Source organism: Quercus lobata, chromosome 5, assembly GCF_001633185.2.
Source record: "Quercus lobata isolate SW786 chromosome 5, ValleyOak3.0 Primary Assembly, whole genome shotgun sequence".
Classification (NCBI taxonomy): domain Eukaryota; kingdom Viridiplantae; phylum Streptophyta; class Magnoliopsida; order Fagales; family Fagaceae; genus Quercus; species Quercus lobata.
The window spans coordinates 7,966,863-7,979,817 of NC_044908.1; the positions used below are offsets into that span (position 1 = coordinate 7,966,863).

Consider the following 12,955-nt stretch of genomic DNA (forward strand, 5'->3'; position numbering starts at 1 on the left):
CGCGAGAACCGTCCACGGTTTTCAAACCCAGGAGATTCAACTACGGTTCACACAGTTTACTGACTTTTCTACATATGCCGGTTTTTAGAGTTAAAAGAACCGTTTTGATGGACGGTTTCCGGTTAACTCGGTCGGACCGTGCAGTCCGATCCGAGTTTTAAAACCATATTGTTTCCTTGCATATTGTTGATTATTAGGATTTAGGAGAGTAAAAAGAGTTTGTGTCAATGTGGATGCCTCCACCCAATTGGTCTCACGTTTATGCTACATTGTTTGTTATGGTGTATATGACCGAAACATAATGCTAGAGATTTGGGTGAAAAAAAAAATGGTCACTCCTCAAATATCATCACTCATTAATCTATAACTCATTTCCTATCACTCAATAATTCCCAAATATCTTCGAAACCGGTTTGGCACCTAACTCAAAGTCTCAAACATGTTTTTCAACTTCAAAAACTTAAAAATGTGGGACTCATTTTTAAAACTTAAAAGTCAAAAGTTGCAGCTGGACCCATTCCAAGACATTTAAAAAAAAAAAAAAAAACAGTTCAGTTTGTCAAAAGTTGTGACTGGACCTAAGAAGTGCTCTGACCGTGGGTCCATCAATGTGTGTATTTACAAAAATGCCATTATAACTCAATTTCCATAACTCAAAAACACTCAAAACTTGTTTTCAATTTTACTAACTCATTACACAAAAATTAGAGAATTGAGTAATGAAAACAAAACTTGAAAACAAATCCAAACAGCCTTTCTTTGTGTGGGTCCCACCATTTTTGAGTGATAAGTGATGAAAATAGAGTGATAGATGATAGAAACACCAAAATCCAAACAACCCCTAAGTCTTTTTTCCACCCTACTCTCCTTGTATGGAGTCTGGTTTTGCCGTCTTCTTCTTCTTTTTCCCTTCCTCTTTTATTTGATCATTGTAATTTGGGCTTTTGATGTTTTGCCACTATAGTACATTTCCAATGTACTTAAGTTGGCTTTTTTTTTTTTCTTTTCTTTTTTTAATAAAAGTTGTTATGTTGCTTAAAAATATATATATATATAAAAAACTACTGTTGAAACCTCCACACAAAATAGAAGAAGAAAATCATACATTAATGTGATCCAATACACTTTTTGTGAGTTCTCCACACTACATATGCCTTAATTGCATGAGTAAACACCTTGCAATAACATTTCTAAGATGTCATATGCCGCTAATAGAGACATTAAAAGACGATTATGCATGACATATCAAAATAGGAGTGGAAAAAAAGTTGGTGTAGCCTACTAGGTTATCTGTATCGAGCTTTGGCAACTACTTGAGATTAGAAATTTAGCACTAAGGTGGAGTTTGGATCCATGTTTCTACGTCCACGTTTGCGCGTTTTCTCTTTTTTTTTTTTAATAAAGATTAGCGCCTGGTGCACTGTTCATGGGACATGAACAGTGCACCAAGGCATATGAACAGTAAAAAAAAGAGTGAACAATAATTTTTCACACATTTAAAAATTATTTTGCTACAGTGTTTTCAGTTTTTAGCAAAATAAGTTGTATCCAAATGGACCCTAACACTTATGTTCTCTGAATCATTACTGGTTAATGGTTATGCAGTTCATGTGTAAAATAAACTCACTTGTAATGCTCTGTTCTCTTGCAAAACATTTCATGAGAACATCAGAAACAACAAAGAAAAACAAATAAACATAAATGATTGGCACATTTTTTAGCATGGTTTGGGTGTTATTATTGAAGCTGTTGTCCAGTTTTCTCCATCAATCTAGCCATACACTCTTGCTTAAAATTAAAATTATTATTTTTAAAATATTTCACTACTCAAGGTAACTTCCTTACTTAAGAAACTACCTTTACAAGTTCGGTTGTATTATTATTAATAAATTCAGCATAAACAACCGAATCACCCTCAAATTTCTCAATTATGTGAAAAAAGTCAGTCATCTCTTGAAAGTGATTTTGTAATAATCACAAGTAAAACAGTTGCATTTTGACATTAGTGCTCAATTGAATGATGAAATTGATTAATTATTGCCAAAACAATATTCATATGAATATATGTACTCATTTATAGAAGATCATGCACCTGATTTACTTAATATAAAGCCATGCCAGATTATGATATAGGCTAAAGCTATATCCATTAGTGATACTAAAAACAGATTTCTCACTCGAATTTTGTAATCTGGCAGTTCTATGAAAAGGCCGATGAGATAGAAGCATTTTTTTGCCAGCCCTATGCATCCTTCTTTTACCATGAGTTTGAAGCAAACTATGGAGCAAATCCGACTCAAAGCAAGGTGGGTTGACAACAAAAGGCGAGAGCAATCTCTACAAGACCTAGTCAAACAATTAGCTTTCAAGAAATGCTAGTCTTCACCTTGCTTCCAAAACTATATTGTGAATGTAATTATCCTAAGAATAATAAACTACATACATTGCATGCTCAGCAACTTGTGTTATTTATTTAAGGAGTTACATATGAAGAAATCAAAGCATCCAGTTGTTGATAAACCTGGAAGAGAGGGGTTCTGTAGAATGGACTGGACTGTTACTAAATCTGGTATCTTCAATTGTACAAAAACCTGGGAAGCTATCAGATCAAAGCATCCAGTTGTTGATTGGAGGATGGTCTGGCATTCTTCTACTACCGCAAGCCATTCATTCATCTCGTGGTTGGCTCTTAGAAATAGATAGACTACCCATGACAGACTTAAATTGTTTGGTATCAAGGTGACATCTTGGGTGTATTTCATAGAGTCTAGAGAAAGCAGGGGTCGCTTGAATTTAGAGTGCTCTTTTCCTATGAAAGTGGCATTAGATTGAGATGTTATGTATGATTAGATTGAGAAGGCAGTGTTGGTCTAAAATCCAACAATGGGGTGTCTAGGTTTTGAAGGGGAAGGGTCTCAAACCTGTGATCAAGAGCATCTGCTGTATATCACATATGACTGCAAAGAAATGAGAATGTTTAATGGTCTCATCAAGCTTGAGGAGAGCATAATTCAAGCAATCAAGTGGGATGTGAAATCTAGACTTGGTTGCTGCAGGAGGTTTAAAGACTGCAGAACAGAATCCTCTGCAATCTCAGGGCTATCCCTTGCTCAGTGTTAACTGGTGGAAAGAACTAATTGTTCAGGGGTCCGGGTTCTTGGTTAGACCACTGTAAATTTTATTGTTTTTTGTTTGAGTTGGTTTCAAAATTAATATCCAAGGTCTAATATCATTCAAGAGATTCGTTTTTTGGTTTCAGAACCATTTCTAAAGGAAAAAATAAAACAATTTAAACACTATTATTTTTATTTTGATGACAAGATGGCAGCAATTTCTTCAGTAATTAAGTGCTCAAGCAAAATTTAGAGACCAGCAAAAGGTTGTTATTAAGGAACAGTAACAAACTTCTGTAGCAAATGATTGTCATATTTGCCATAGAACATCAAGATAATGGTTCAACAAAAGAAAGACATATTAGCATTTGACCTGAAAAAAGCAATCCGTGAGTTTATCTAATTATCAAGCTCAATCATTGAAATGTGCTCAAAATTAACTCCAGTCACTATACAAACGTGTTGTCCACGCTACATGAAGACAATTGAAAATTAATTCCTAGAATTCAGGTCATATATAGATCTTATCAAACTAGACCCACATTAGATTCCATACCCTAACTCTAAACAAGATAACTAACATAAATTAATTAGTGGCTAGAATTTGCAATTAGGGGAAAAAAAAAAAAAAAAAAACAAGAATTTGAATGTAAATATACCCAAAAACAGGAAACTAATTAGTAGCTAGAAATCTCTATAATCTCACAACAACTATAAAATAAAGGGATCAACTTGAAGTCTTGAAATCTAGCTTTTTCAGCAAGTAGTTTGTAAGGTAAAATTATATAAAGAAGCATAGATTATAATCTCTGAAGTGCAATCAATTTCTAACAGGCCTTAAGATATTCAATCTGAAAATCAAAGGTTTAATACAACACTACATACCTTGTCATTGCAAGGGAGCTTGAGGGTGAGAAGTAAGCAGACTGCACAACCCTATTGTGACTAACTTCCTTCAGAGGTTTGGGTTGATCTACATTAATACTTCTCAAATCCCATATGCAGGCGGTTCCATTAGAGGAACTAGTAGCCATGATGTTATAGTTTTCTGAATTAAAGTCTATGGAGTTAATCATCATTTCATGCAGATTCCATTGGGTTGAGCATTTCCCAACCCTCGCCAAAATATAAGCAAATGACATCATCTGATCGTTGAGATAGAGAATATATAGAATCATGATTTGAATGCATGAGCTCAAATACCTCCTTCTCAGCATCCATCAATCGGATAAGTTGAGAACAACTGGTGAAAATCTGCACTTAAATTCAACAATTATGAATCAGCTGACATTATATGAATTTACAAAACTCAGCGTGTCCAATCTTTCAATCAAACCAAATCATTACCTTTAAAAAGGAATGTTGACGCATTGAAATTCCTGAAATGGCATAAAGATGCGGGCGATACAAATAAATCCCAAAACCCAACATTCCCAATGTCGTTGTCACATTGCTACAAGGCAAAAACCTCAAATTCGTTATGCCCCTATTCTTCACCGGCATAAATTGCCTAATATACTCCGGTTTCCAACTCAAAGAACCCAATTCCAAACCACTCCCACTTTCACACACACCCTTTATGGAACTACCATCACCAAATTCCTCATGGGGTTTCTTTAGAAATGCTTGAAATTCTTTCGATTAGTTCTTTACCGAACCCGGCTCCACTATAAGCATCACTCATACTAATAAGCCCCAAGTGTGCAAGGGACATTATATTGAGATTGGGGTCTGAGAATTCTGGTCTCATTCCCTGAGTACGCAACGACCTCCGGGTTTGGGTTTCGGGTTTCTCTTCCTCCAGACTCAAATTGTTCGATTTGGCTTCAACTCTTTAAAATAAAAAATAAAAATAAAAAGAGAGAGAGAGAGAGAGAGAGAGAGAGAGAGAGAGAGAGAGATGGGTTTTCTTTTCTAAACGAAAATAATGATAGGTTTTGGTTTTTTGGATGAATTATTACAAAGAAAGTATTTTCATGGAAAGCGAAATTGAGAGAGAGAGAGACCTTTGGCGCTTTGAAGAGGTGGAAAAGAGCTGAGTAGCTTTGGAGTGGATTCTAAGGGCAGCCATCATTTCTTCATTGCGGCGAATGTTCTCGAGGTGCCTGCGCTTGTACTCTGTGAGTTTCTGAGAAGACGCCATTGGAGAGCTCAGAGAACCAAACACTTGCGCTCACTGTGTGTTTGTGCGTGTGAGAGAGAGAGAGAGAGAGAGGCTGGTTATATTTAGCGGGACAGAGAGGCAGACGATTTTGAAATTTGAACAAAATTGTCATTTGGATTGGGCCTCTCAAGAAAGAGAATTTCATATTGCTATAATTTAAAGGGCTCAGCCCAAATTCCCTTTCTTTTTTTTTTCTTTTTTTTCTTCTTTCTTTTTAATAAGCATCGGTATGAGAATTAAGGACTCATAAGTGATAACGCTTGCAACTAGACAGGATATGAATTCAATTAGAAAGACATATTGATGCTAATGTGGTGGAGGTGTGGGTTTTTGGCCCACTTTTATAGTCTATTTAGATTGAAGGAGGAGGGAGGGAGTAGAGTAAAGTTAACCCAACCATTTGAGTAAGCATTTTTAAGGATGATAGGAACTTGATGAGGCAAATTCCCCACCGTGAAGATTAAGCATTTCTTTCATGAAAACCAACTAGCTAATATGCTTGCTAAGAAAAATACTATATTGCAACACAATTTTTTTTGGGAACTTTTAATAAACCTCCTACTAAATACTTGCTTATTGTTGTTTTATGCCTCTTTGGATATGTAATATAAGGGAAAATTATAGAATACTCAAGAGTACAAAAAAATGTATAATCTTTCCTTTTACATGAATAGTGAATCCCACTATAATTTTTTTTTTTTTTTTTTGAGAAGGGAATCCCACTATACATTTAATTGGTGATGCACACTATTATATGAGAAAAGAGAATAAACATTTATTGTACTATTAGTGTATTTTATAATACTCTTGATTTTACCCCTAAAAAAAGGGTGGGGTGATTTTGAATTCAATTTAAACTATGCGTGGCTTGTAAAGTTGCCTCTACTTAGGTGAGCATTTGGATTTATGTTTTCCTGAGTTGCGTGAATAGTGCATTTAGGCTTATGAACAATAACCCGCACTATTCATGCACGCAGATTCCACTGTGCAGGAGACATTGTGCACTGTTCACGGGACCCACAACCACTTTATTCATAAAAAAATATTAAAAATGGGTCCCACGGTACTATTTACACATTTAAAAATTATTTTGTTATAGTGTTTTCAGTTTTCAGCAAAATAAGCTATATCTAAACAGACCCTAGAAAACAATTCCACGTGAAAGTTGGTCTAGATGAATAACATTTTTCAAAATAAAAATTTATTTATAAATCTATTCACAAATTTAATATTTTTTATTGATTTGAAAATTATTTGCATATTTGGTAATTATAATTTATAATACGATAAGAAGATTCAGGATGGGAATTTATAAATGTTTGTACATAGGAATTTGTGTGAATAGCAATTTTTTGAATCTTAAAATTCAATTTGGAAATTACAGAGACTTTAATGAGGTAACTATATTACAGGCTGATTTTACTAGCCTTCATTAATGAAATTCATTGTCTTTCTTCTCAAAATAATAATAATACTAATAATGAGGTGACTGTAGATAAAATATTTCCATTAGAATTAAGTTTCAAATTTAAGTTGGCATTCCTATTGGGAAAGTTTTTAATAAGTGATTAAATATTTTCTCAAATAAGTTGGGTCATTAATGACGAGATTTCTATTGATTTAGAATTGAGTATTGTTATGGGCACCAACTTCCTAATCTGGCACATTTCATTTAGACTTTTCCTTTTTGAATTAATTTGCAAATTCATGTGAGGTGGAAAGGAATCCCCCTAATTGAAAAAGAACACTATGAAATTAAGCTTATGTCCATCTTTGTGATTTTTTAAGTAATTAACTAATTAGTATTTTTGTGTGTGTACATCTTATCTGGGGTTTGCTTTGATTTTTATTGGAAAATTAATAAGTTATTTTCAATTCAATTGGTAAATTCATATTTTATTTCCAAATATAATACTACTTAATAGGGTTAGTCAATATTGCATCTTAAGAAATGACCATTGAGCTTTGTGCGTTCCTGTTTAAACTGTAAAATTTTGAAATTCGGTGGATTGGGTAATTTACCAGATTCAAAATTCAAACCCGAGTGGGACAAACCTATCATCTCATTAGTGTCACCATCATCATAATGATTAAAAAACTGAAACCCTAACATTACTCATGTATAAAACATGAGAAATTTAGAGAGAGGTTGATATTTTATTTTACCCATGGTTGAGTCTTCTTAGTGCTTTTCTTCTTCTTTCTCTGATGGAATCGCTGGTGAGCACACAGTGTGAGAAATAAGGATTAGGGTTTTGTGTTTTGGGGGAAGTATGTTATATATAAGGTGGGCAAGAGATGAGATCAAATGGCTGAGAAGTGAGCACAGATTAATGTTGGGTTCAAATTTGGGGGGTGAGATCGATGGAATGATAGGCTGTCGTTTTTGTCTAAGTTTGATGAGGAAGAAGGCTAGAGCCTAGAAGCCCAAAAGTCCAAAACTTTTTTTTTTTTTTGATGAAACAAAGTCCAAAACGTTGAATATAAACGAATGGCATTATGGGCCTTTATGGGCCAACAAGCAACCAAATTAATCCTATGGTTTAATTTTTGTCAATTTATAGTATCACATTTTTGTAAAATTTAATATATATGTATATATATATATATATATATATTTTTTTTTCACTAAAAAATTATTTTTTATCCTTAAATTCTTGAAAATGTTTCAATTTTTTTTTAAACTTAAAAAAAAAAAATTATCTCTAAACTATTAAAAAATTATTATTATTTCTTTTTTTTTTTTACTCTAAATTATTGAAGAAAAAAAATTTACAAAATTTAGGGATAATTTTTTAAAAAAAATTTAAGAACGGAAGGCAAAATTTTCTTTAATTTAAGAACCAAAATAATATTTTACCCAAATAAAATTATTAAAATATTATTTTGGTCTTTATATTTTACAAAAAGTTTGTTTTTCATTTTTAAATTCTTGAATTTTTTTTTAAACTATTGAAAATATTTCACTTTCTTTCGTTAAATATAAAAATTGCTGTTAAAATATTAAAATGTTTCACTTTTTATAAATATGCCAATTGTTTTTTAGCATGGCACTGGACAGAAGCCATACATATTTTTTTTAAATTATTGAAAATGTTTTCTAACATGAGTAATGTTAGAGAAACATAAAATGCACAACTTTATTAGGATTTAATGAGTAAAGTAAGGATTCATTAAATCCTTCCCACCTATTACCCATGCTTCCCTCATCTAAACACATTACACATTAGTAATAATTTACTGTATTATTTTTTTCATAAATAATACTTTGGTAATTATTGAAGTTTTTTTTTTTTCTTTTTTCTTTTTGAGAAGGTAGTATTTTTTTTTTTAATATCAAAAATGATATTGCTCCGAATCAGTAAGGTGGATGGCCTAGCTTCGGTGGGCTATCGAAACGGTTGAAGGCCTGCAAGGAACAAAACACAATCAAAGAGGAGACCGGAGAAGACTGGTTGAACCCCTTTCGATGGAGAAGTTAGTCTTGTAGAGAAGGGAGTTCCAAGTATTTTGGAAAATTGTCTGAGAGAAAATCTTACCGCTGTCGGGTTCAGACCGGTCCCTTATATAGGGAGCCTGGGACGTTTATTTGTCCAATAACCTCCCCAGGATTTGTGGAAACCAACAACTCCGGAGTTAACTACCTCAACGGATATAAAACTGTAACTGCTAATGGAAGTTAACTTATTCGAAGGGTTTGTTGAGATAGTTGCGGGTTTAGTCAAAAGTCTAAGTGTTGAGCTTTCGTCCGTCTGGTGTAGGACGGTTTAGTCGTCCAAGGATATCTAACGATTGCTCATGGACGAACCTAATGGACGATCATGTCGTCCATGGGAGACTTAACTTATGGAGTGGTGCTATTATTCATGGACGTTTCTCCTTCTTCTGGATAAACTCTTGAATCAACCTACGCTGTAGGCTCTGGACGATCCATTTGGACGATCTGGAGATGGATTATTTCCGCTTCTCTATCAAAAAAGATAGTAAATAGTAACACATGGATGATTATGTAATTAAAAAAAAAAATTAAAATGCAAATCCTACTCTTTAAGTTTCACTAGAATTCATTTCAGCTATTTGACTTTGCCTTCGTTTATTTTAGTTCTCTAAATTTCAAGTTTATTCAATTAAGTCATCTACGTCAACTTCGGTTAAGTTTTTAAAAAATAAATTGGAAAATGTTTTTCAATTATTAAATAAAATTTTTAATTTAAAATTTTGAAAAAAAAATTAAATAATTAACTACAACATTTAATAAAATTTGATGGAGAGGCTTCAATTGAATAAACTTAAACTATAAAAAAATTGAAATGAAGTCCATATGAAATGGACAAAAAAACAAAATTAGAGAATTGAAATTAATTCTAATAAAACATAGAATGTCAGTTTTGAATTTTAACTTAAAAAAGAAAAAAGAAAAGAAAAAGAAATACTCATCTTTTTTAGCCTTTAAAAAAAGCCTAATCTAGTGGTATTTTTTATTTTTTATAGAGGTTTATGGAAAATGGAAGGGGGTATTTTCATAAGCCTGACATTTCATCCAATTTCTGTTGAAGATCCATGTTCGGAAAAGCCACACACAAGATTTTCAAAAATCAAAAACCTCTCTCTCTCTCTCTCTCTCTCTCTCTCTCTCTCTCTCTCTCTCTCTCTCTCTCTCTCTCTCTCTCTCTCTCTCTCTCTCTCTCTCTCTCTCTCTCTCTCTCTCTCTCTCTCTCTCTCAAATAGAGCTATACAATATACTGTCAACAATAAGTTCTCTTTCTCTTCTGCCTACACCATTTTGTGGGTTATTGTTACACAAGCAATGCTATAGGCATAAAGCTATTTTACAACATTTTTACAAAATTGTTGATGTGACTAATTCTTACTGGTTTTCATTAGGACCTTCCATTAAATCACATTTTTTACTTACTAATAATAACCCACCATATCAACAGTTTGTAAAAGAGTTTGTGGATCTAGCGTTCTCCTTATTACACGATATACATAGATAGAAAGAGTAGAGAAGGGCATCCCCCCAAAACAAAAGGCAATGACTTGATTCTTTAAAAGAAAACAAAGAAAAAAGCAGTGGCTTTAACCTTTAAGTTAAAATGGGCCCACTTCACAAAATGGGCCCTACCATATACTAATTATGAACATGCCAAAAAAGACAACCCCAAACGGCCAAAAGAAGCCCACCCAAAAAAACAGCAAAAAACAAATCGAACCTACTTTATTATACCAAAACCATAAAATAGTGAAAAGCCCAAGGACAATATAGTAATTTCAATCTCCTCCTCCACCAGTTGAGGCAACACTGCTCCATCAACCTCTTCACTCACTGACAAAAAAATATCTAAGTCTCCGAATTGAAATTTGAAACCCTAATTCTTCGAATTTTGAGACAGAGAGAGAGAGAGAGAGAATGGGAGGAGCATCGCTGTTGGGTGGGTTGCAGGAGCATTTGAAATCTACTACACCTCCATTATCTTCTTCGATGGCGCCATTGCTCAGATCAATAAGTATTTCCTCTCTCTCTCTCTCTCTAGAATTCTCCCATTTCAAATATTCTCATTTGCTTGTAACCTGAATGAACGTTTTTTTTTTTTTTTTTGGTTAATTAAAACGAATCTAGGACTCCAAAAAAAAAAAAAAAAATATATATATATATATATATATTCATAGTTGGTAACCAACACAGATTCGTCGGTGGTAATAGTCAGTGGCTTTGGCTATATATACATGTAAGAGCAGAGAATTCGGATATCCACAACGATGGAGATCAGAAAAGTAAAAAAACATCATAGAAGGAGTAGTAGTGTAATCTCATACTACGAGAATTCGAATGTCCACAAGCGAAGAAAGAGGACGGCCACTAATGATCTCCCAATAGATCTAGTGTTAGAAATATTGCATCGACTGGATCTGAAATCCGCAACGCGATGCAAGTCTGATGATCATACAATATGTTGTAAAATGATTGATATCAAATTATTGCAATGATATCTTAGCTTCATGTTTGTCATTGCAATAGATTGTAAAATAATTGATATCAAATTATTACAATGATATCGTCATTGCAATAAAATATCACTTTAAAATTTTCTTTGTAGTAGATTGCAAAATTAATTGATATCAAATTATTGCAATAATTTTTATGATTTTAAGTTATTGCAACAAATATTTCTAATTCTTAAATCTTCTATTGCAATAGGTTGGAGAGTTTCATACATGTCCGAAATGAAGAAGCAATAGACTATTATTTCACAAATCTTATTGCAATATTTGTAGATGTGATATTGTGGGCATAATAGTAACTTAAAAATAATTAGTTGGAGATGTCATACAAGTTGCTATTATTTGTAGATGTCATACCTGGCGAAAATGGGTAATTACCCATAACAAACAAACTATATAGTTAGTAGGGCCGGTTTACAAACTATATGCATTTTTAGCAACTCGAGCCTTAAAGGCTCGATTTTGGGCCCCTAAATCGAGCCTCTAAGGCTCGATTTTCATGGGTTGTTTGCCTTTGATGTGGTACTTTTTCCAGGTGGCGTCTACATGGAAATCGAGTCTTAGAGACTCGATTTCTAACCCAAAAATTAAATATTAATGAACCAAAATGCAGAAATAGCGGAAAAAAACGCAGAAAGAAAGAAAAAAAAAAAAAAAAAAGAGAAGAAGAAGAATGGAGATCAGCTCAAGCCGACCCAGGCCGCGCCAGATCCAGGCCGGCGACACCGCACCAGAAGGTCGCAACTGTTTCTGGGTTTTTTTTTTTTTTTTTCTTTGATGAACACATTCTTCTCTGGGTTTTTTTTTTTTTTTTTTTTTTTTTTTTTCTTTTTCTTTCTTCTCTGATGAACACGTTGGCGTGGTTTTCTTTTCCTGCTGCCCTTGTGGTTTTTTTTTTTGTTTTCTTTTTAAATGTAAATCGAGTCTTAGAAACTCGATTTTCATATTAGATGCCACGTGAAAAAAGTGCCACATCAGATGCGAACAACCCATGAAAATCGAGCCTTAGAGGCTCGATTTAGGGCCCAAAATCGAGCCTTTGAGGCTCGAGTTGCTAAAAATGCATATAGTTTGTAAACCGGCTCTACTAACTATATAGTTTGTTTTTAATGGGTAATTACCCATTTTCGTCTGTCATACATGCATAGTAAAAAGAAAAAGTTACTATTATTGCAATATTTGTAGATGTGATATTGTGCACATTTTATAAAAAAAAGTAAAAAATGTAGATGTCATACATGTATAACTTAAAAATATTTGTAGATGTCATACAATTTACTATTATTATTGCAATATATTGTAGATGTGATATTGTGTGCATTTGTTTTAATAAAAAGTTAAAAATGTAGATATCATACATGTATTATTTGTAGATGTCATACATGTATAACTTAAAAATATTTGTAGATTAGTATTATACTCGTGCGATACACAGCTTAATCAAGAATCATGTGTAAACTAAATAAAATTTTTTATTAGTTTAAATAAAATTAAATAATAAAAATAAAGTAATCTTTTACGTTGGGTTATATAATGCATGCATATTGTGTAAGATTAAGGTTTATATATATATATATATATATATATAAATCAAATATAAGTCTAGTAATGGAAGAAGATTGATAACTATGTAGCTCTTTTTCTTTTCTTTTATTTTTTTTCCTGAGAAAAAACT

The 12,955-nt window shown here is 32.9% G+C and overlaps 1 pseudogene; it reads right to left on the reverse strand.

Annotated features, from left to right (window-relative positions):
• Nucleotides 1-3,926: 3,926 nt before the first annotated feature.
• On the reverse strand, nt 3,927-5,290 carry LOC115989614 (annotated as a pseudogene).
• Between the last annotated feature and the right edge of the window lie 7,665 nt (nt 5,291-12,955).